Raw genomic sequence first — 23,791 nt, forward strand, 5'->3', positions numbered from 1 at the left:
GTTTTTGAAATTAATGTTCATTTTCCATTTTTCGCACCAATCACCGAAGGTGGCAAGGAATCGTTCAGTCGCTTATGATTAGTCGCAGAATCAATCACGTCGTATAAGACGCAGTTATCAGCATAAAGACGAATGCTGAAAGAAACATTTTTTTGGTAGGTCATCGACATAAATTAAAAACAATAAAGGACCCAGGACTGACCATTGAGGAACCCCAGAACCTACCTCAAGAATTTGACCTTGCGGAACTGAAGTCGACGTATTGGGACCGGTTAGAAAGGAAACTAGCAATCCAGTCGACCAGACGGGAATTCTTTAGTACGGCATTTAATTTTTGCAAGAGGTGAGAACGAAGTACTGAATCGAACGCTTGAGAAAAATCAATAATGATAGCGTCAATCTGTTTACCGAGATCTAATTGATAAGCAATGTCATATAATGGCAGATTATATGCCAAAACCTGTTCTGATTATGAGGCACGCCGTAGCGGAGGGCTCTGGATTAATTTTGACCACCTGGGGTTCTTTAACATTCAATACAACGCAAGCACACGGGCGTTTTTGTATTTCGCCTCCATCGAAATGCGGCCGCCGCGGCCGGGATTCAATCCTGCGGCCTCGTGCTTAGCAGAGCAACGCCTTAGCTAACTGAGCCACCGCGGCGGCTTGCGCCATGCTGTATTAAGACCATCTGAAGCAAGCGACCTGCCAAGATTCAAATTATCAATCAACCACTTACCTTTGGAAACTGTTATCGGTACTTCTAATGCCAGTTTATGTCTTCAGTGCGTTGAGCAATGCTTCCTAAGTAGTTCGTTTTATATCGTTCCAACTCTACATGTTTAAATGCGAGAGCATTTTCCCAGTGTTGAAATAAAAAGTGCAATGCTTGCATTGTTTGTCATTTCGTGATCGGTGGCTTCGATCCCGTCAACATGATCCTGCTGGGCGTGTGTTTTTCCAAGGCCGAACGTCTTGTCTAGGCTTCGCTATACTGCAAACGGCTCTGTTGCAGAACCATAGAGTACACCCCGATAGCTTTTATCATAGTGTACTGTAAATTTGTACTTGATATTCCACAGTCGTTTTTGTATAGCCCCGGTTCTTGGAATTCCAGCTATGTAAATTTTTCCAGCGTTAATCTCGCATCTAGGTCCGATTTAAGGAACAGCGGGTGCCACAGGGAGAACTGGCTTGCGGCCATAATGGCTGTTCGAACAGTTCGGTTGCACTTCGTAACCAATTCTCATGTGTTGCTTAAAAACCTAAAGGCAGGATACGATGCTCGTATTTTATTTGTTGGCGCGATGAATGTGTAAGAAGTGTGAGGTCTTTCATGAATGTCGTATAATTGGTTTCCCGAAAAGAAGATAAAACAGTAGCAAGCACGTAAGCGAATCGACTGGTCCATGCAGAAAAATAATAGCCCAATCTCATCAAGAAGTTCTGCTGCCTTAAATGATGCCAGTGGTCGTTGCGCTTTGCGGGTTGAATACGACTGCGCTTGTAAGGACATCTTAGGGCCCATTCACACTTGCGACTATAGGCGAGGTCGCGCGACCAAGTTAGTCGCAAAGCGACCAGTCGCAAGTTGTCGCAAATGGTCACTTTTCTCGAAAGGCGACTGTTTCGGGCACTGCTCGATATTTCAGTCGCGCGACCGCAGTCGCAGAACAGCTGAACTAATCAGATGTGAAGGAACAGGACGTCCGTATACGCTGACGCTTATTTTACGCGGCGATAACATTGCAAGCAGACGTGAACGGCTGAACGGCATATCGCGAGATATTTCCGTTTAGCGACTCGTCGGTCGCATTTGTCAGTGTGAACATCGTTCGTCTTGAGTAGCTTTCTGGTCACCAATCGCAATTGGTCGCGGGACGTCGTCTAGTCGCAAGTCTGAATGCGTCGTTAGGCTTGTTTGAACCGTGACATCTTATAGTCGAGCCCTTGAGACGAGTAGATAAAGAAGTGAGCGTAAAAGAGCCTTGTTTAAGGAGATGCACATAACACTACATTGCCGACACGATTCGTTTGAAAAGTCGATCACCATCGCGTTGTCTTGATATTCCCGTTACGAATAACTTTTACGCAAGTTCCGCGATGAAGCAGTAACAATTACTGTTACCACGGCACTGGAAGGGCAATTACGCATGCCCTCTGGACACTCTGAGGTTGATCAAGAATATGAAACAAAGGAATGCGCATTTCCGGAAGATGTCAACAGAAACGCAATGCTTAGAACCGTAATTCTTTTGAAGATGTTCTTGCTGCGACATGCAGGACAAAAAGATTTGGAACCCCATAAATCACGCAAAAAGCGCTCGTGTGTGCTCACGATTTTCTTTCCTGCTTCTCTTTTATGCTCAAAATTTATTCAATACAGCAGAGTAATTCAATGAATTTCATATGTATTAAACTAGACTCGGTAGAACGGTAGTGTGCTGGGAACAATACCCGCGTTACCTCACGGTCTAGACAGAAAAAAAAAATCGCAACAACTTTAGCCGGGTTTACGCCTTCTGTACGCAGGAGGCGTGCCTGATGTAAAACTTAATTAAAATTATGACAAAAAATGGAGTCCGTCGAGCCGGATTCGAACCAGCGACCTATGGATGTCCGCGTTGGGCAGGCCTCTACAGTCCACCGCTCTACCAACTGAGCTATCGACGGTACGTGTACAACGTGCGTGCCAGCATGGCTGGCCAGTGCCGGCATGAATGAGCCAGAACTACAGCCGTGGAGGTGCATAGGCTTTGCACTAAACTGGTTTAGTCGTCGCAAGAAGGTCGGTTTCGGTGCCAGCACAAATAGCAGCTGGATGAATGCCAGCGCACGTCCACCTCACGGCCGCGTCGGCAGTGCTTTTGCAGGTTGCCGTTTAAAAAAAAGAAAATAAAGAGAAAAAAGGAGAAAAAAAGGTACGCCCGCAAGAAGCTGGGAAAGACGGGCCGAGTAGGCCGATTGGTCTGAAACCCAATCTACGGGTCCGCGTAAGCGGTAGCAAGTCGGGCCGAAAGAACGTATGGCTTGCGTCAGGTCCTGGCCCCTCGAACGCTTTCATTTACTCACTCGATCGACCCGTTTCGCAAAATGCATATAAATTCAGAAGAACTTGAGTTTGACCGAGTTGGTGTTTACTGCTTGTCACGTTGTCCGCTAATAAAAGACGAAAAAAAAAAGAAAGAAAAACACGAAACATGAATCCCGCGCGTGTCGTCGTTTCGTATTTTTCTTTCTCTGCATTCGTCCTTAATTAGCGGTAAACTTGACAGCATATAAATCCAGCCTGGTCGGTGCACGTGGGTCAGCCCGGCTACCTCGACCTTTTGGGGTCGACTTCACACGTAAAGGGGAACTGGTGGAAGCACTGCGGATGGAGAAGGTCGGTTTATAAACACTTCGTGGAAGCTTTATTCACCCGTGAGGCAATGACTGACACGGATCGATCAAAATCACTGCGCGAACTATGTTTTGCCGTGAGCAACGATTAAACAAGGCTTCCGCCGTACGTGTTGGCACAGAGTCTGCGTCGGATATCACATTTATTCTCGGCCGTGGAACCATTTTAACAAATGAATGAAGTGAAATTGATTAGACGTTCATCATTGCAGCGCACGGCCTTACTTTTTTTTCTCTTTTCTTTTGCAAATGTACTGGGAACTATAAAAACGAGCTTATGATAATGTTTCATGGTCACATCATTTACTGAACCCGTAAGTATGCGCGAAGGTGCTTCACTGGAGGTCTCACGTTCTTAAAATTATGTCTCATTATTGCAGTCTTATATTTCGAATGGGAACATTGACGGATGCGTACTCAGTTCCGTAAAACCGTCGAGTCGTCGTAACACTTAAGTTTTTCATATCTTCCTTCCTAAGCTATATGCACCCTTTTACGTTCAAAAACCCTTTTCTCTATATACTTAATAATCCCACCATATGCGCAAGAAAATGTCACTAGTGACTATATGCGAAGCGAAACAAGTCTAGATTAAGCGTAATCTTTTCTGTCAAACTAATGCGCCTTCAAGCCCCTCTCAGATTCATTATGTTCAAAGCTGGTTGTTATGATGGCACTGTAGCTTGCTAATAGCCAGGCAGCGCATGGAAGCAGTAAGCATATTGTGTCATGGTGCTGGTGCTCTTTTTTCGTTTCTATGTTATGTCCTCTTCAACACACCTAGGCGGAGCTCCTCGTGGCGAGTCTGAGACGGAGCTGCCTGCAACAAGAAAGGAATACAGAGGGCATCCTATACTAAGGTAATGTCTTCATAAAGGCAGGAGAGCGTTTTGCTACTCATTTCCAACGTGACGTCATGCGGAGTCGTTGCGATCATTTTCCGCAACGCGAATGAGTCACCACAAAGAAGGATAACTTCTGTTAACGAAATGGGACTCACCATCAAAGCAGGTATTGTTTAGCAGGAATCCTGGCCACTATGAATATTATTCCAAATCTCGGCGTAGGCATCTAGAGACATTCTGGGGCAATTATCGGAAGGCTACGGATGCACAGGGCACGCGCTTAAGCAACAGCACTACTGAATATACTTTCAAAAGTGCCGTATTATTTTAAGCTACATTTAAGCTACATTGCTTGAATGCTAATCGCATTAGGTTCGACGGAAGTCGCGAGATGTGCACTGCCAGAACTTTTCTTATATTTAAAATAGTATAAATATATCTAAGTATTTAAATGTGCAAGAAAGTTTCAAAGCGGGCGATGACATCATCATCACTGCTACTCCTCGATGTCCCACATCTCTCCATTTGTTGATAAGGGCTGTTACTGACCTGCCCTCTGAAGTGTCAGGCATTGCGGCCACCTATGACGACTGTATCGTTGGAGCCCTCCGGGACGGACTCAACATCCTTCGAGGAGTCCATGATTCCCGAGGCTGTTTCGGTCGGAGAGGCAGGGCCAACGCTGTCCTCGGCGGACCTCCCGAGAGCATCTGTTGGTACATTTGTCACTCATCAAAGCTTTGTTTCGGTCAGTGAAAATGCGCAGAAAACAAGTACGCAAAACAGCACGGCCGACGAGAATGAGGATCAGCATCGATCGCGCATCAGGAAATCTGTCGGTCTCTGCCTGAGCGCCCCCTAGCGTAAGTAATAGCGATACAAAAAACGACAGTTGATTAAATTATGGGGTTTTACGTATCAAAACCACGATCTGATTATAAGGCACAACGTGGAATTGCTTCAATACGTTGCATTGTGCGAGCACACGCATGTAAGCTGTACCATGTACCAATTGATGCCCACCGGCATACCAAGACTTAAAAAAAAAAAAAAAACTGTGCCACCATTGGTCTCAAATTTTTCCTCGAGACTGCACCTTATTTGTCAGCGCTTTTGTGCGCTTCTCCGCCTGTATTCTTTTGTATCGACTTTCATATCGCTATTTTAAATGTTTCCCTCACGCACTCCCGCGATTCTATTAGCCTTCCGTACCAATTTTACGGAATCGATAAGCATTCGCCATAATTTCCGCGTCACTTAGGACGTTTTATACACGCCCTATTAGAGAACGACAAAGCGCCCGACCACACGGTAAATACTTCCGCTCAGAAAGACGCAGCATCCACCGCGGTAGCGCCGAGGCTATGTGACTCCACTGCTGCACGATGTCGCGGGTTCGTTTACCGGTCACGGCGGCCGCATTCCAGAGGAGGCGCCACTGAAAAACGCTCGTCTACTTAAATTTGGGTTCCAACCCTATGCGATCGGTACAAATACGAAGTCCTCCACTGCGGCGTCCTCCTGTGCAGATTCAGTGCGTTAAGCGCCCATTTGATTTAAAGAAGGATTGTTTGTCGAGCGGGTTGGTACTAACGCGACAGGGTTAAGGGCCCCGTGTCGCAGAAAATCCACGCGTCGGCATCGGCGTCCGCGACCCAGAAAATCATCCCGAACCAACCCGACCACGCAGGACCTCCGCGTGGCGCCGAAGCGTTAGTGAACTAATTGAATTTCTCGAAGTAAAATGCGCCAGAATAATCGTAATGTAGACGTACGCAAAACGTACAGACGTGATGAACGTCGGATTGTAATTTGAATATACGAGAAAACATAACTCTCTTACGCGGAAACTCATACAAAAGCCCCTTTTCCAGCATTTCTGCCACTCATACACTGCGGCGCGCCGCGGTTTGCTCCTTGCAAGAACGCCATCCAGATGGCGCTCGCCTCCTCTGCAGCCGCATGCGGAGGCGAAGTTCGAGAAAAAAGAAATCTGCATTTGCCGGGAACCCTGATAAGCAGCCAGGGATATTTGAATTATATCACGTTCCACTCTTAAACGCGAAGCTTAGGCTTCCTCGAATGTGTCTTTTTCATTCTTGAGACAAGCGGCGCGGAGAGATCACGTTGTAGAGCGACGGTGACGCACCAGATAATACCTAAACTAGAACTCCCGTATTCCAGAATGTTCTTCCATTCAACACTCCACCTGGACTCAAGACAGAAGTCGCACCGCTACCTCGACAGAAGTGGCCACTGCCCTTGACTGACACTCAGCAACCATTCTTGAGAAGCTTAGCATCTTCAATCGATGGACGGCGCTGTGCTCAACTCGCTGAAGTGGTGGAAGTGCTTCGAGTGGAGGATCGTTCTTTCTTTCTATCTTTTTATGCCGCGTGCTGTTTGCGGGTGCATATCGGCTGCAGTGTCAGCTTTCATTCTACTATATGTCATTGTAGTTCCCTTGGAGAACAAATATTTTGCTTGTTCAAGCAGGTGTCTCTCGCGTGCATTTTTGCGCATTTAGTTTTCCGTCAGTAGGCCTTGCGAAACGCAGACGGAAAACCATATGTTATCTTTCGACTTGCCGCTTTAAACAAGTAAAACATATCTGCCCCACCCGGCACCCGGTTTGCAAAATAACTTGAAGTATTTTTTTACAGGAAAAAAAAAAAAAAACGGAGCGCGACGTCCCGGTTATGTTTGTGTCTTCCTCGCGTTACAGAATGCGGAGTAATTGCTAAGTGATCGTTTATTGCGGTCGTACCTCGAGCGCCGAAAACGCGTTTATTTATCCATTCTATATACTAACATTTGGCCCGTAAGCCACGTTAATTTTTTTACACTGCATGCTTAAAAAAAAAAAAAAACGAGTACGCCACCATTTCATCCCGAGAAAGTGGATGTACAGCGAAGCTGGTGCGGACGTTACACAAGTACCAGCACGCCAACTGACGTCAGACGACGTCACGCAAGCCCCACCAGTATACAAGCGGCGTACGTCACGCATGCACGCAGGCGTGAGGAAGTGCCACGTACATTGTCATTCTTCTAGGCCGTCCGCCAACCGCAAGCGCCTTATTGAACTAAATTAAGGCTTAAGAGCAAATGAGGTCAGAAAAATGCGAAAAGTACGACTTACACACAAGCTGCAGACATGATAGCTTCGGATTGTAACACTGAATACAAAACTTAATTCTTGTTGCTGGAAGCTAAAGGACAAAGCCCTTGTCCAGCTGCCGTTTGAGGTCCATCCTCAAGCATCCTCATTCTTCTAGGCCCTCCAACTTTTGCATGTGAGTTATTGATAAAATTGAATTTCTCAAAGTAAAATGTGTCAGAAAATTCGTAAAGTACGACTTACACACAACGTAAAGGCATTATAGCATCGGATTGTAATTCGAATATACGAGATAATATAATTCTGTTACGCGGAAACTGAAACACACACCCCTTTTCCAGCTGCCGGTTTGTTGGGTGAGCACGCCACGAAAAATCGCTGTAAAACTCAATTATTAAATCTTGTTACTAGTCAATTTGCATCTTGATTTCCAGTGTAATGTCTCCCTGTTCGAGTAATCCAGCTAATGGGTAGATTTGCGTTAGATGCCACAGGCGAAATATATATGTGTTAACGTTGAAATAAAAGACCCGGCTTAATATAGGACGAGTCCCATGTATCAATAAATGAAATTATTACAATCACCTCTAAAGACCCGCGTGTACTCATCTAACATAAAAAGCATCCCCATATTATACCATGTGTCTTACGTAACTTGCTCCAACATTAATTATGAAAGTGCCATGTAGCAGGACAGATCCAACATAATATAATGCTTTAACGCGATAGCGTTAAGGGCCCCGTGTCGCAGAAAGTCCGGCGTCGGATTTTCTGCCAAAGAAAAAGAAAGAAAAGGAAAAATACAACGCCAGCACGATATCTTAGTGGCTATGGGTAGAGGCTATGGCGTTTCTCTTCTTAAGGAATTCGATGGTGGCGAAATGGAAAAACACAGGTACAAGTCAAAGAACCCCTGGCGCGTCCGCGCAGCGAACGCGCGCTCTCGATGCAAACGACGCACTTCAAAGTAACAGAAAATTTGAAGACGTCCTGTTTTAGAATCTATGCCTGAAATATATATATACGTGCCAAATGGCGTAAATATAAATTTGCAGTAGAACTAAAGCACCACACAAAGAGCGCACATGCACAATCGGTCTCAGCGTTCTCAGCGAAAATACGTTGAATATGCCACGGAGCGCGTCTTCGCCCCAATCCAGTTCGCTCGCAGCGCCCTCGCAGAACTTTTCCTCACGCGGCGCCTCAGCGGGAGATTGCCGTTCGGCCCACTCAACCTTATTAAGACGAAAGCCTTACATGTACGTCTCATCCTTCAGTCGACCTTCAAAGTCCTTGAGCGAAAACGCGTCGATGACACGAAAGGTACAAAAACTATATCATCATCAATGGCTCATGCGCCCGTATGTCTTACCTATATGCAAACGCTTACGCAACAATTTTGATGGTGTGCGGGCCACCGTCGTCATCGTCTTCTATGTGTAAGCGAATTAAGAGGATGAGTAAGGGGGATGACTAAGCGAATTAAGGGGGTCGGTCTTTAATGCACCGCCACTTGGGCTTTCGCTTTCAAGTAGGTCTTAGGGATAACATAAGAGACCCTGTGAATTTTTCTAGTAGACTCAAACCAGAATTCACCCTTGCGCTAACTTGGATAGTCGGTATATAAAGTCGGTACTCCAGCATATCGCGTGCACTGAAGCGTGTGCGCTGAGCTTGCGTCTTCGCCACAAGAAAAAGCGCTCATGCGGTGCACTCCTGTGCGCACGTCCAAAATGCCTGGGCATGCTGCGGTTTATGTCAGTACTACAGGAGATGCCTACCAAAGCCGAACGTGGCGGTGCTTTTCGAGCAATCGATCTTTTGGGGAAAGGAATCTTTAGCACTAAGTATTGGCGTATTAGGCTTTCGTTTCGGGGATGCCTTCAACATAGTGTTGATTTGAAGGCGTGCTTTCAGCCTGTTCGCAACTGCTTTTTATTGCTTCTGATGATGAAAATATGATGCAATTTTGCATTATTTTCTTCGTTCCAATGTCAGACCTTAGATATTATTCCGGACCATCTACGTTTGTTATTCATGTCGAGTTTTTTTTTTTTTTTCATTGGCTTTTTCTTACTCGCATGTACGTCGACGCTGTCTTCTTTCGCGTCGGCTTTGGCTGACACGCTCTTCTTTTTCGACCAAGTGGGCCGATCCCAGAGATAGGTGCAGCCCATGGTGCAATGCGGGTAATTTTAGATTCAATAATTGCGCATGTACCGTTAATTTTATCTACCCTGCGACTTATTCTCGCTTCATGTCTCACTGAGGCTTACATTTTGATACCTTTTGCGACTCTCTATAGGGCGCTCTGGCGACGCGAAAGGGCCGTTTTTTGACCGAGAAGCCAGATAGATACCCAAATCCCGCGTACACCAAAACCACTTGAAACCGCCAAGGAAGAGCTTGTCCTCAAAATGAAGCCAGGAAAAGTCGGCCTAACATGTTGCACTAATTTTAGTGTCTTCCACCGCAGCGTTAGCTAGCGCACGCTCTTCCGAAAAGACAGTGGGACCGCCAGCAACGTGTGGCTGGTAAACTGGCACATCGAAACGAATACTATAGATGTCTACGCTGCACTATTAGCCTTCTTTCTTCTTCTTTCTGGGGTTTTACGTGACAAAACCAGTTCTGATTATGAAGCACGCCATATAGTGGGAGGCTTCGGATTAATTTTGACCACCTGGGGTTCCTTAACGTGCACTACAACGCAAGCACATGGACATTTTTGCATTTCGCCTCCATCGAAATGCGGCCGCCGCGGCCGGGATTCGATCCCGCGACCTCGTGCTCAGCAGCGCAACGCCTTAGCTAACTGAGCCACCGCGGCGGATGCTGCAATATAAACCACATAAAATATTGAAGTTGAGCGAACACGACGGGTGAAAATGTGCACAAAGCAGTTGGCAAAGCATCCGAACTAGTGTGCGTCATTTAAAACCTACGGGTAACCATGCACATTCGGCTGAGTCTACTCCCGCTTAAGACCGAATTTTTCAGAGATAAAAGACAAAGAAGATAGCTCCGCGGAGAGTTGGCTTGCGAAAGATGGCAGTGACGCAGTGCTCCCTCCTATAGTCGGGTACAACTTCAGAAGGCAGCGGCATTTTCAGCTCGAAGGCGGATGCGCACGAGCCTCCACCAATGGGCGCACACTCTAGACTGACGTCACGAGCCGAACGGCCGGTGATCCCACTGACGGAGTACATGGCAGCGCCCTTCGAACGGGGCCGAGTCGCGTCAGCGGGACTATTTCTTTAGTTGCAGAGGCAATCGACTGCCGCGCTTCGGTCAACTGGGTGGGGCCTCTCCTGCCTTCTTAAGTTGTACCCGACTATAGTGTGTTTCTTTCCTCCAAGGCGCAGCTGCTGCCGCCTGCGCCAACCAATCGGGCTCCCTCCTTCCTCTCCACTATTTCGCCCTCATCCTCGTTACATTTGTTTTTCCCTTCAGTTTTTCATGCGAGAACGTCGTCCGTCCAACCATGCACAGTGCGCAATAGATGGCGCCCAAGTCCAGCGTCCATTAGAATTAGTGTATGTGCTCCCCTTGGGGAGCAGAGTTGCGCATCTGATATTGCGCGTCCCTATTCGTCAAATCTGGTCACATGCGCAATAAAGCATCCTTTTGAGGGAATGCCAACTTCACGGCTGCGCCTGCACCGTAAAGTTTCTATGGCCTGCACTGCCACCCGCCGCGCCACCTGGCCTTCGCGGAATGAAGGAGCAAGCACACACGGCAGCTGAGACACGCGGTATCCTGTATTCAAGAAGAGTGGCTTTTCTGCTTAGCACGGATGCGTCAGCGGGCAAGATGGCGGACCTGTGCGCAACTCTGCTCCCGGAGGGAGCATGTACAGTAACTCCAGCGTCCATTGCGCCCATATGCCGCTTCATTGGAGTAACAGGAAGTGATCTCGGGAGCAATGTCTTTGCCGGAATGAATACGCCAGAAGCAATTGCAGAGCCGGAAATACGTCACAGCCACCATGTTTTAGACATCGCCTATTGGATAAAGAATGCTGTCGCTTTAATACGCCACCTGTATTCTCCTCCGTCGAAGTGATTTCATTGTCGGCATTCGTCTCCGGCAAAACGGAAGACGTCGTGGCCCTCGGGGTGGTGGTTCTGAACACGTCCCTTATAACGTCTCTAGGCATGTTGGCCAGCTCGGCCAGTAGGTCCTCCGTGTCGGGAGGCGTGGGCAGAACCGTCGCCGTCGAGTCCGTACTTGCCCGCGTGACTGCACAGCGAACCATCGTGAAAATACTGCCTTGTCATTTTGAACATGTTCATTTGCTTTTTTACGCATCTCATATTCGTTACGTGTACGACTCAATATGTCTATCTGAGCTGCGTGCAATTGCTTAACCGGTTCTTTTAGGCGCTCTTGCGCCTAATAAGCAATTTCATTCATTTGGTGATACGCAATGCAATTCATTCATTGATAAGCAATTCATTAATAAGCAATTTCATTCATTGGGTGACTTATTATTGCTTGTGGTCACACTACCACACCTGTTTCAAGGAAACGACAAAGATAAATTTTCTGCCTCCATTCGACCCTGTGAAAGTGGATGCCTAGCGCAGCTGTTGCCGACGTCACACAAGTGCCACCACCACAAGGCGTCGCACCGTCGAGGTCAATGTAGCGTCCACGACCTCGTTCGCGCCCTTTCCGTTGGTGCTTCCGCGGCGTCCATACGCTTCCGCGTAACCCGCGTTCACGAAGTGAACGTCATTGTAATTATTTAACAGTCTTGCCCTGATGTCAATTACGGTCGCAGCACACTCTGCGCGACCGATGCAACGGACAGAGCCTGCACGCAGGTGTGCCGGAGTGCAGCATATATCCTCATTCTAGTAGACCCTCCGCCTGGCGCAAACACGTTATTGAAATAATTGAATTTCTCGAAGTAAAGTGCGTCACAAAACTTATAAACTGCAGACATGCAAACCTGCAGACATGATAGCATCGGATTGTAATTTGAACATTCGAGAAAACATAATTATGTTACGCGGAAACTTAAAATTCAACTAGCTGAACTAGCTCTGGAGAGGAAAATTTTTCTTTGTCAACGCGACGGTGCACATGCACGGACGCAGAAAGTTTGCCGGGGTAACCAATACAGCTTCGCTATAAAATCTGTAGGCTCCACCCCTGTACTCCTGATTTATTTCCTTTATTCAGTCCATTGATTCACACTACCTTAGAGGCCCCTCTGCAAAGCATAATGTAGCGGCAACATTACTTGAAACACGATACACGAACAATGTAGAGAATAAAATAGCCTAAAAAAGATATGCCATGCAGACGAGCACAGCAAAAAAAGTGTGACAGAACAATAGCGTGACAGCTGAAAAAAAAAATATATATATATATATATATATATATATATATATATATATATATATATATATATGTATGTATGTATATATATAAACATGACACAAATGCTGTAGTAGTATGGAACGAGAGAAACTCGCACGAATACACACGCGGACCGATTGATTGGTTGGTTCATTGATTGATTGGTTGACGAGATTTGAGGTCTTTTAAACACTACAACGACAAAAGGGCCTTCAGACCGGACCCTCAGGCACCCCCTACCCCCTTCTTTGGATCTGCCAACGGAAACGTTGTGCTAATAAGCTAAACGAAAAGCGAAACTGCACTCCCTCAGCGACAATTAGAAAATGCACAAGCTGAATCTCTCCACTCATGAGTTTAGCGTCCGGGTCGCTCACCGAAGATGGCCACAACACAGACAATCAGGGCTGCCACGATCACGATGCCCAGTGCCCAGATGACTATCCGGTCCACGAAGAACGAGCCTCTGCAGGTTAACGAGAACATTTTAAGGCAAAAGCCTTAGATCTCTACGCTTCAAGGTCGCGTTGTGAGGTACAGAAATCACGTGATCCAAGGAAGGCCAGAAGCGAACCAAAGCATGTCCAGCCGTGTATAAAAGATGATTATTGATGAGCAAAGTTAATGATTGATTAGTGATTGGATTGATGTGGATTAGGGTGGATTAAGGTGAATTACAGTATAGGCTTTACAAAGCTTTCACCTTCGCCTCTCTTAGGCGATAGCTAAGGACACCTGAAGTTTTCTTAGACATGTTGGTATTCAAGTCAACTATAGAATCGACTCCAATAACGCTAGTGGAAGGACCGAGGAGACGTACAAGTGCCCCAACTACCAACCGTTTCATGGTGGTCGCACTGGCGGAGCTGCAGCTTCACACTAGATAACTTGCTCTTTGGAGCAGAAATCACACGGAACGCGTTCCTGAAATATTAGAGGAGGGAGATTTAGCTTCTCTGTTAACTTCTCACCATATGCCATTGGAGGAAGGAAAGAATCTGATGATCGGCCCTACCCACTCTACGCGCCAGGAGAGAAGTGTGGAGGAAGTCACGTGGTTTTTAATTGCGATAGCAATTATATGGACACTCAAAGAGGATTTCTGCCGTCGGCGTCGCCGTCACCGTGAGGTTCCGTATGACGTCAACGGCGATAAAATCGTCGCCGCGCGCCGGACGCTGTGTGTGCGAGTGAAAGGGCGCGAGGGACGCGCGCTTTCACGGGGAGCGCACGCACGGCGGAGAACAAACGCGCGTTCCGCGCCGTACTTCCTGCAGGGCTGCAGAATTAAGCGTCTCTTTCCTTCTTTACAATCACTATATATATACATATATATATAGAGAGAGAGAGAGAGCAAACCCGACTTCTTCCGTCGCGCGAAAGGCCGGGGGGGGGGGGCGGGAGGGAGGGACGGAGGGGAGGCGACGTTTAGCTGCGGCACCAAATGCGTATTCATATAAAAACGTTCCGAGGCGAGAAAATGCTGAAGACTTCCGATGCTGCTCGAGGAGTTTCCCGTTCTGATGTCGTCGAAAACCTCCGAGCCGCCCCCAGAGGCCCTGGCAACAGTCACCAACGCCGCGCGCGTTCGGTGCGTACGCGGGCAAAACGGCGACGGCGTCGACAACAGTTGCGCGAGTTGCTGGTGCTGCTGCATGTCCAAGTTTATACAGCTGATAAAACTGCTATCCTTACTCCGTATAGCTCTCTACAAAGTTGCTATCGCAATTGATGCTTCGCCTTTCGGGTGAAACTGCGACATTTTTGCTTTTTCACTGTATCGGCCACGTTGTCGGGCACAATGGCGGTTTTTGATATGGTGGTGTGTGTTCATGCGTGTGCTGGCCCCGTAGGTCTCGTACTGTGGCAAAGGCGTCGTGTGTGCAGGGTTGCGCTAATCTCGGTGTTTTGTTCCGCTACGTGTTATCTAAGATGACCGTGCTCTCCCGGCGGTTGTTGCGGAAAGGTGGGACTGGAAGTAAAAAGCGTGAAACGAGCGCGCATGCAACGCCACACACCACGTACCACGGACGATCTGGGAATATATTTGCCGTCTTTGATGGATTCATGCTAACTTGTCATCACAGACAGAAACCGCTGTCCTTAAAAAAAGTTGTCGCAGTTTCACCTGAAAGGCGAAGCATCAATTGCGATAGCAAATTTGTAGAGAGCTATACGGAGTAATGATAGTGGCTTTATAAGCTGTATAAACTTGGACATACAGCAGCACCGGCAACACGCAGAACTGTTGTCGACGCCGTTGGCGTTTCAATTGCCCGCGTTCGCACAAAATGCGTGCGGCGTTGGTGACTGTTGCCGGAGCCTCTGATATAAAAAGCCACTTGGTGCCGCAGCTAAACGTCGCCTCCCTTCTCTCCCCCCCCCCCCCCCATCCCACGGCCTTTCACGCATAGGAAGAAGGCGCGTTTGCTCTACATATATGGTGATTTTAAAGGAGGAAAGAGACGTCTACTTCCGCAGCCCTTAAGGGAGCACGGCTCAGAACGCGCGTTTGTTCTCCGCCGTGCGTTCACTCCCCGTGAAAACGCGCGTCCCTCGCGCCCTTTCACTCGCACATACAGCGTTCGGCGGCGCGCGGCGACGATTTCATCTCCATTGACGTCATACGGAACCTCACGGCGACGGCGACGGCGACGCCGACGGCAGAAATCTGCTTTGGAGTGTCCATATAATTGCTATCGCAATAAAAAAGTGGTCGCAGTTTCACCTGAAAGGCGAAGCATCAATTGCGATAGCAAACTTGTAGAGAGCTATACGGAGTAATGATATTAGCTTTATCAGCTGTATAAACTTGGACATGCAGCAGCATCGGCAACACGCAGAACTGTTTCGACGCCATCGGCGTTTTGCCCGCGTTCGCTCAAAATGCGTGCGGCGTTGGTGACTGTTGCCGGAGCCTGTGATATAAATAGGCACTTGGTGCCGCAGCTAAACGTCGCCTCCCTTCCCTCCCCCTCCCCCACGGCTTCTCGCGCGTCGGAAGAAGGTGCGTTTGCTCTACATATATGGTGATTGTAAAGGAGAAAAGAGACGCCTACTTCTGCAGCCCTTAAGCGAGCACGGCGCGGAACGCGCGTTTGTTCTCCGCCGTGCGTTCACTCCCCGTGAAAGACGCGCCCCTCGCGCCCTTTCACTCGCACATACAGCGTTCGGCGCGCGGCGACGATTTCTTCTCCAAATGACGTCATACGGAACCTCACGGCGACGGCGACAGCGACAGCGACGGCGACGGCGACGGCTACGGCGACGGCGACGCCGACGGCAGAAATCTGCTTTTGAGTGTCCATATAATTGCTATCGCAATAAAATGAGGACACTTAAGCTTCGCCTTTTAGAGTGGAACGCGACAGCATTCAAAGATCCCTCAATTCTTGTCAGGCTTCTCGGCAACTGCAGCTTTCTTTTTTCTCTACCTTCGCCTCTGCGCTCCGCTCTAATTTTACGCTGCCGAGGAGGCGAGCGCCATCTGGATGTTTTTGCAAGTAACCTACCCGGGCACGCCGCGGTACGGTAGAAATGCTGTAAAAGGGGTTTGTGTTTGAGTTTCCTCGTAACAGAATTGTTTTCTCGTACAATCAAATTAAAATCCGACGCTATCATGTGTGTAGGTTGTTGGTAAGTCGTACTTTACGATTTTTCTGACTGATTTTACTTTGAGATATTCAATTAGTTCACTAACGTATCTGCGCCACGCGGAGGGCCTGCGTGGTCAGGGTGGTTCGGGGTGATTTCCTCAGCTGCCGACGCCGACGCAACACGCCGACGCCGGATTTTCTGCGACACGGGGCCCTTAACGCTCTCGCGTTAATATGCGCGCTCAACGCCTTACAGGTCAGTGACAGCTGCGCAGTGTTCCTGCTTTTGACAGCGGACGATGCATTTGTGGCATGTAATACAGCCATGTGGAAGGACGGGAAAGAAGCGGCTGCTGTAAGTAATTAAGGGACGAACGCTCCTTACCGCACATATCTGTGTCCTCGAGGGGCGCAGAGAAGTAAAGGTTGGCAGATGCGGTGTAAGAGTGGGCAAGACTCGACAGAAGAACGTACGCGCGCGCGCGCACATCGAACGGCCGATGGTTACACGTAGCCCAGTCAACGCGCTAGTCGCACGCATACGCGCTTACTATTCGTCACGGCGCGGAGGGTACCACATAACTTTGTTTCCGTGAAGCTGCACTTACCGTGAGAACAATATACCTCAGGCCACAGTCAGTGCAATTAAACGCGTCAGCTACGTTCTCCTCTACTGGCCTCTTCGTCGGCGCGCTGTGGCTCGTCACGTCTCCGCGGTGCGCGGCCGCTCGAAACTTTTCCAACAAAGCAAAACGATTCCTATAAAACCACGACCAGCATGCGTGTTTGTTCTCATAAACTGCAGATCGGCTAATCATAGGTCGTGTTCTGCTTAAAGAGTGGGGCCGGTCATCGCCTGTGTATTCTTGCAGTGCAGCGAGAACGCTCAAATTTTCAAAAAAGCCGGCAAAAGTAGCTGGGGACCGGCCTCACAGGCTAACTTGCGGAGTTTTTATGAACTCCTGTCAACGCTAGAGCACAATACTCGGACAAAATGACTTAGGCAACGGTATCGCGAAGGTATACGCCGCGATTGGCTCAGTTGGTCGAATCACTACGGCGTGCGCACGTCGGCGCAACCCGGCGTATAGTTTCGCGCCATAGGCGAGAAATGTAAACAAGAGAGGAGAATCTGCCCCGACAAGATGGCGGAGTAACGCGAACTTCCGGCGTCACTGAGCTTCACAAAGAGTGACGTCAGGGCCTCTCCTCATTTTTTGCTTCCTACATGCCGTATTCGGATTACTGGGCTATCGGAGCCGCGGACGGCAGCCTAATGATGATTTATTGGTATCCAATTTGAAGCGGGGCGGTGACAAATATAATCACTTAGCCTGCTTAAGTCAATCAGGTATGCTTTACATGCTTTTCATTCTAGCATTTTTGTATACACCTCTTCCGTCTTTTTTCTCTTCCTCAAAACTTCTCTACCTTGCACGTATATATATGCCTGTAACGGATCCGGTCGTATCAATCTCTTTGCTGCTTTTTTTTCACCAATAGTGATGATGATGACGATGATATATTGGCATCCCCTTTGAATGTAGCAGAAACGGTGGCGACATGTAGTGACAGCTCGTTAATGGGTACGTGTCTACCAACGATTTATAGCAGCAGTTTATGGTAAATCACTGCAGTACTAAGTTTGTGTGCTGCCTGGTTAAATTCTGCACCACAACATGTTACCAGCGTTGTTCCTGCTCTACAGCGCTCCGGTAACCCAGTATGGCGCAATTGTTAAAACGCTTGTGGACAGGGCTAAACTCTTTATTCTCTGTTTTAGCTTGTCCGCAGACTTGTTATCGTTTGCAATTCGCGGGTTAACGGAAAAGTGTAGGGCAGCAAAAACGCAGCTAGCGGCATCTTGTGACGCTTCGTCTAACCAGAATGTTTTTATAGACATGCTAACAATGCTTTTTTATAGACATGTTGTGGTGTCCCGCGAGTTTTCTTGCCGAAAAACAAACATTTAAAAGCGCAACTTGTTAACGATTACGCCACTGTCGAAAATATACACTAGCAGCGAAGTGGAACACACTTGGATACCGCAATAGCAGCTCTGTTGAGCTCTGCGCCACCAGGTGGCGCCACCAACATGGCGGCTTGCGTTTACGCCTCCGCCAAACCAATAACCCGCAGACGGTAAGAAGTTGGCGAACAAACGAAAACTTTCTTATGTTAAGCTGTCCGTAAACACAACACAGTTTACGGATTCCCGGGCTGCTGGAGATGTTTGCGTTCGTGGCCGCGTTGGTGGCGCCATGCCGTGGTGCTGACTTTAACCATAACAGACATAGAGCTATATTGCAGATACCAGTGATATTCGACCGAACCGATGAAGCGAACAGTTGACAGCGACGTAATCCTGACATGCGCCATTGGTATTCTTTAGAGCGCTGCTCTTTGGCGCCCGTTCCTGCGGCGAGCGTCCGCGTCGGCGTAACCGAGCGAACGAGCGCAGCGAAAGATGAAAGAGCGGACGCGGAGCGGGGGATGAAAGACGCGAGGAGGAATTCGGAGGAGGAGGGTACAGCGGAACCATGAGACAGAAAGCGTAGGAGGATGGTATGGCGTAAGCGTGACAAGCGTAGTGCGGCGAACGAGATGGCGCCAGAGTAGCGCGCGTCGTCTGGGAGGTCTGTCTGCGGCGGCTGCTGTGAAGCGCGCCCACGTGACATCGACGCGCTGGCTCTCGCGATCTCCAGATTGGCGAGGCAGTCGCGCCACACTTCGCTCCGCTTGCAACGTACTGCAAGAGAAATATTTTCCGCGCCAACCAATATATAGCGCAATGACAACACGTGTAGAGGTGCGCTCAAATTTCGCATTAGGTGGTAATCGTCGGTGAATTTTTTCCTTCGAGGAAATTACCCCTGTAACGAAATAATTCATAACGTGGTGTAGTTGTAAAAAGCGTCACAAGGTGTCGCTAGCAGCCGTGCTTGCTACTGCCATCCACGTGTCTCCTGTAAGCCTTATTGCCTATTACCCTGTCTTCCTTCAACGGCGATAAGTTTAGGAACAAGCCGTAGAACTCAGTACTTAATTATAGTCCAGTACAACTTTAGAAGACAGCGGTATTTGCCCCTTAAAGGCGGATGCACACGAGCCTCCACCAATGGGCGCGCACTCCGGACTGACGTCAGAGTCCGGTGACCGGTGACCCGGACTCTGACGGACGGCTGGTGACCCCGCCGACGAACATGGCAGCCCGCGCTTCGAATGGTTCGAACTGGGTCGAGTCACGTCAGCGGGACTATTTCTTTAGTCGCGGAGGTAATCGGCTGCTGCGCTTCGGTCATGTGGGCGGGGCCTCTCCTGTCTTCTTAAGTTTTACCCGACTATAAAACGTTATCGTTCTGCCTTTACCGCTTCTCCCCAAATACACGGTTTATTGCGTGCGCGGTAAGCCACGCGCACGTACAGTCAGTGACAGTGCTATTTGGTAACTGTAGAACGGTATACCGCGTTGCTAAGACAGGCTACAACATCACGTATACGCCGAGGCATCCATTTCATGCGGCGTAGTGTCCATGATACAGCCACGACTGGAATGGATTCAGGTCGTTGCCACAACATCGAACACATTTCACTCGTGATCTGAATCTCTGTTGTCAAGCGGCGTGGAATAGATCTCCTGCTGCGCACTTTAGATACGGTTTTCCAACGCACGCAATGCACTTGGAAAATAATTTCCCATGCGAGTGTTCTCTCGGGCGTGTTCGCCTGAAAATCATATACGGAACTTACTTGTTCTTTTCAAAATCTGAAACACAAGAACATAAAGGTGAGTGAGCCGGTTCCGTAACACTGTTGCAGAGACAGTTCGAGTATTTGAACGGTGCACAAAAAAGGTACGCGACACATTCTTGAGCATCGCAAGCCTTTATTTTGTCCTGCCGGACTGCGCGCGTTGTTCGTTCAACAAAAGAGTGCGTTCCGTCTGACTGACGGATACGTAGACACTGTCGTATGCGTATCTGCACATGCACAAACGAATATTGTGGCGTCAAAGTTGTCATTACTTCTTATCTTACATTGGTACTGACAAAGTATCGCCATTTTTGTACGTTATCACTTCGACTCAGTGTGAAATTGTGCATGGTCTCGAAAAGATTCTACGTGAGATTCACGGAGCATCTCCAGTGCCACTATTTTGTCGATACCAATGCAAGATAGGATGCAGTATTGACAACAGCGACGTCACGGTATCCGTATGTAAAACAGAGGTTATTGTCGACGCAAGGAAGAAAGTTCAAAATTTCACCATCCGCTTTAAAGAACGACAATAGTTTAGGAGGAGGCTTTAGCTCGGGGGCTTCTATCTACCAGGGGCGTGCAATAATGAATTGCGCTTGTGAATCTCCCGCATGGCATGGACCCCTTTTCTCGGCAACCACTGCATCCAATTTGAGGAGTTTTCTTGCACTTAAAAGAGAAAGCTAGAATCTAGTGACTGCCGGAAGCAGAATTTTGGTCGTCAATGTTACGAAAAAGGTTGTTGAAAATCGCAAAATTTCGGGAAACAACACTATCACGTTTGCAACTTTCTAACTCAAAAATGAAACGCGATATTTCCATTCTATAAACTGCACCTATTAATACATACAAATCGGCCGAAATTGATGTAATATATACCGCTATCAAGTGTACCATTATTATGGAAGTGGGACTGTTGCTGAATCCCCGTGAACATTCTAAAAAACTCCACGTAAGGTGTAACTTAAAATATCAAATGTGTCCACTTCGGACGCTCTAACGCATGTAGTTTACAGAACCGAGACATCTGTTTTTGTGTAGAGTGTTATATTGAACAAATTGCTGCTTTTATTTGTTTTTAGACATAGTTATCATCGACAGTTAAAGAAAAAGAACATTCGTGTCCTAAATCAAAATTTACCTTCACGCAGACACTTGAATTGAGCTTACTCTCTCAAATGCAACAAATTTCATTTAAATTGAATGAGGGGTTGGTAAATTAAGCGTTTCTGCGTTTTTTTCATGTATTTGAATAGGTAACGTTGGAGTTAGCCCCGATATAAAGCTTCCTCTTAACATCACGATTTGAACAAACATGTAACTTTCCCGTGCAGGTACGGCGATCCCCATTTGCCAGATTTAAAACAAACGGATAAACAAGTACACGAAATTTATTCGCTGCACTATCGAGATCACTATCGCTTTCTGTTTTGGTAGTGTGGACTGCAAGGATATAGGAGTATCGCTGGCGATGGTGGCGCCACAAGCGCTTGGTATAGAGTTAAGTTATCTCAACAATTATCTTACCTTGGAGAAGCTATACAACGCTTTAGATTTCGAAAAATCACAAAGAACTCCGTAGATTATCAACCTGATAGCCACTGTAGTGTGACAGGAGTATTCGTGCAAGGTGGTGCTTGACAAAAACGGCCTAAAAACCTACATAACGGACCTAACCTAATATAAATAAACCTAGGAGGACTTAACCTAACCTAGCCTATTATGACTGCTGTATTCTCAAAACTGCATTTCTTTCTGCGCCGTCATTCGTCCACGAGCCCGTGTGTCGCGACGCTCATCTATTTGAGCCCGTGTACATCCGTCGGTTCCATTCCGCTGCAACAACTCCTATAACGTCATCCGTGACGATTTGACCATGCGACTGTACTTACAATTGCATCCACAAATGCTAAGCACAGTACTAGAATGCCGCATGCGAGGGCTGTATTGAGGTGCGCTCTAAATACGCAATACGGCACACAGTCCTGAGCAGTGGGACGTCCTTAGACACTGGGCGGACGTGTGTGTGTGCGGATGTGCATGCGGGTGTGCGTGCAGGTGTGTGTGTGTGTGTGTGTGTGTGTGTGTGTGTGTGTGTGTGTGTGTGTGTGTGTGTGTGTGTGTGTGTGTGTGTGTGTGTGTGTGTGTGTGTGTGTGTGTGTGTGTGTGTGTGTGTGTGTGTGTGTGTGTGTGTGTGTGTGTGTGTGCGTGTGTGTGTGTGTGTGTGTGTGTGTGCGTGTGTGTGTGGGTGTGCGTGTTTCTTGCTGTTAAAGTGAACATTTTGCCTCTTCAATTGTCGCGATCACACACCGGATCGAGGCGGCCCGCGGTGGCAGGTGATACGCATAAGCGCGGATGTGATCTCCAACACCAACGCACCGTCGCTGTCATTCCGTCGTCGTAATCTCATTTCCTTCGTGCCATTTTGATCATTCCTTCATTGCAATCGTCCTCATCCCATCATTATCATCAATCAGTCGCCGTCATGCCATTATCGTCATTGCGTCGTCGTCACACAATCGCCGTCATGGTCCATCGGTCGTCGTCATTTCGTCGTAGTTTTTCCACTGCCATCATGCGATTGTTGTCATGCCTAAATCTTTGTAATTCCATCTTCATCATCCCATTGTGGTCGTGACGTAGTCGACACGCCATCCTCACCACGCAGCCGTCATCATTCTAGCATTGTCATACCATTGTCGTCATGCTGTGATCGTCATGTCATTTTAATCGTTTAACATCGTCAGGCCGTTGTCGTCATTTCTGGTCCGTCACTCCCTCACACCGTCATCGTTTCACTATCGGCATCATTCCAGCATCGGCATCACGTTGTCATCATGGGCGTCATTTGTCGCACTGATACCAGCGTCCCCATTCCTTCTTCGCCTGTCCATCGTCGTCATGCGGGGCATGTGCAAGATATATGCATTCATGTTCATTAATTACTTTGTTTTCCCATTTTCACTAGTTACTCCCAAACGGACACCTCTTGATGCAACTCACTTTTTTACCCCTCCTCTCCCTTGCTGCCCACGCCTTATTAAAACGAAGCTGTCTTCGCCTCTTTCTTCAACTTCCCACTACTGCTGCTGCGGCTGCTGCTATGTGGCACGCCGCGTCGGACAGCGGTTGAGAATGTGTGTAATGTGCATGACAGGGACGCGGGAGAGGGATTTACGAGACCTGTCCAACTAGAGCTCCCTCGGAGTCGCCACAATGCTCTCTAGAACTCTCTCGCCATCGGACGGCTACAATGCCCTCTGGACGGCCATAATTACGCGTGAGCTCCCAGCAAAAGCACTGCAGAAGCTGCAGCGCTTACCTTTGTACTCACGCGCAACATCCCAGAGAACAGGTAGATAGAAAGGTAAATAGGAAATAGAGAAAGGAGACAGAAAATGGGTAACGCCAACGACGTCACGAAACGGGTGAATAACAGCGTTGCCACTATTCGCTCGTGGTATAGCTCGTATGCATGGGAGGATCGCGAGAGAGGGTTTTTTTTTTTCTTTTTTTTTAAAGGCGCCGTCAAAGATCACGGCAAATTTGGCGTCTCATAATAAAGGAAACTCTACTACTAGACATGGCTAAAGTTGCGGAAAAAGTGGGAAATTTTGAAATTTACGGTACAATATGGCACGTTTCTGCTATTTGTAAAAAAATAAAGACAGTACAAGTTTGTCCGTGCGGTCAACTGAC

The 23,791-nt window shown here is 47.9% G+C and overlaps 1 long non-coding RNA gene and 1 other non-coding gene across 2 annotated transcripts; both read right to left on the reverse strand.

The window, feature by feature from the left end:
* Positions 1-2,580: 2,580 nt before the first annotated feature.
* On the reverse strand, positions 2,581-2,672 carry Trnay-gua (transfer RNA tyrosine (anticodon GUA)). Its single transcript is given in 2 exon segments — positions 2,581-2,616; positions 2,636-2,672. It is a non-coding gene; the product is annotated as a tRNA-Tyr (tRNA).
* Positions 2,673-4,112: 1,440 nt separating this feature from the next.
* On the reverse strand, positions 4,113-11,539 carry LOC125940917 (uncharacterized). Its single transcript, XR_007464079.1, has 3 exons — positions 11,409-11,539; positions 4,796-4,956; positions 4,113-4,221 (listed from the first exon to the last, which is right to left on the reverse strand). It is a non-coding gene; the product is annotated as an uncharacterized LOC125940917 (long non-coding RNA).
* Between the last annotated feature and the right edge of the window lie 12,252 nt (positions 11,540-23,791).

The sequence above is a fragment of the Dermacentor silvarum genome, chromosome 10 (assembly GCF_013339745.2).
Source record: "Dermacentor silvarum isolate Dsil-2018 chromosome 10, BIME_Dsil_1.4, whole genome shotgun sequence".
NCBI classification, from domain to species: Eukaryota; Metazoa; Arthropoda; class Arachnida; order Ixodida; family Ixodidae; genus Dermacentor; species Dermacentor silvarum.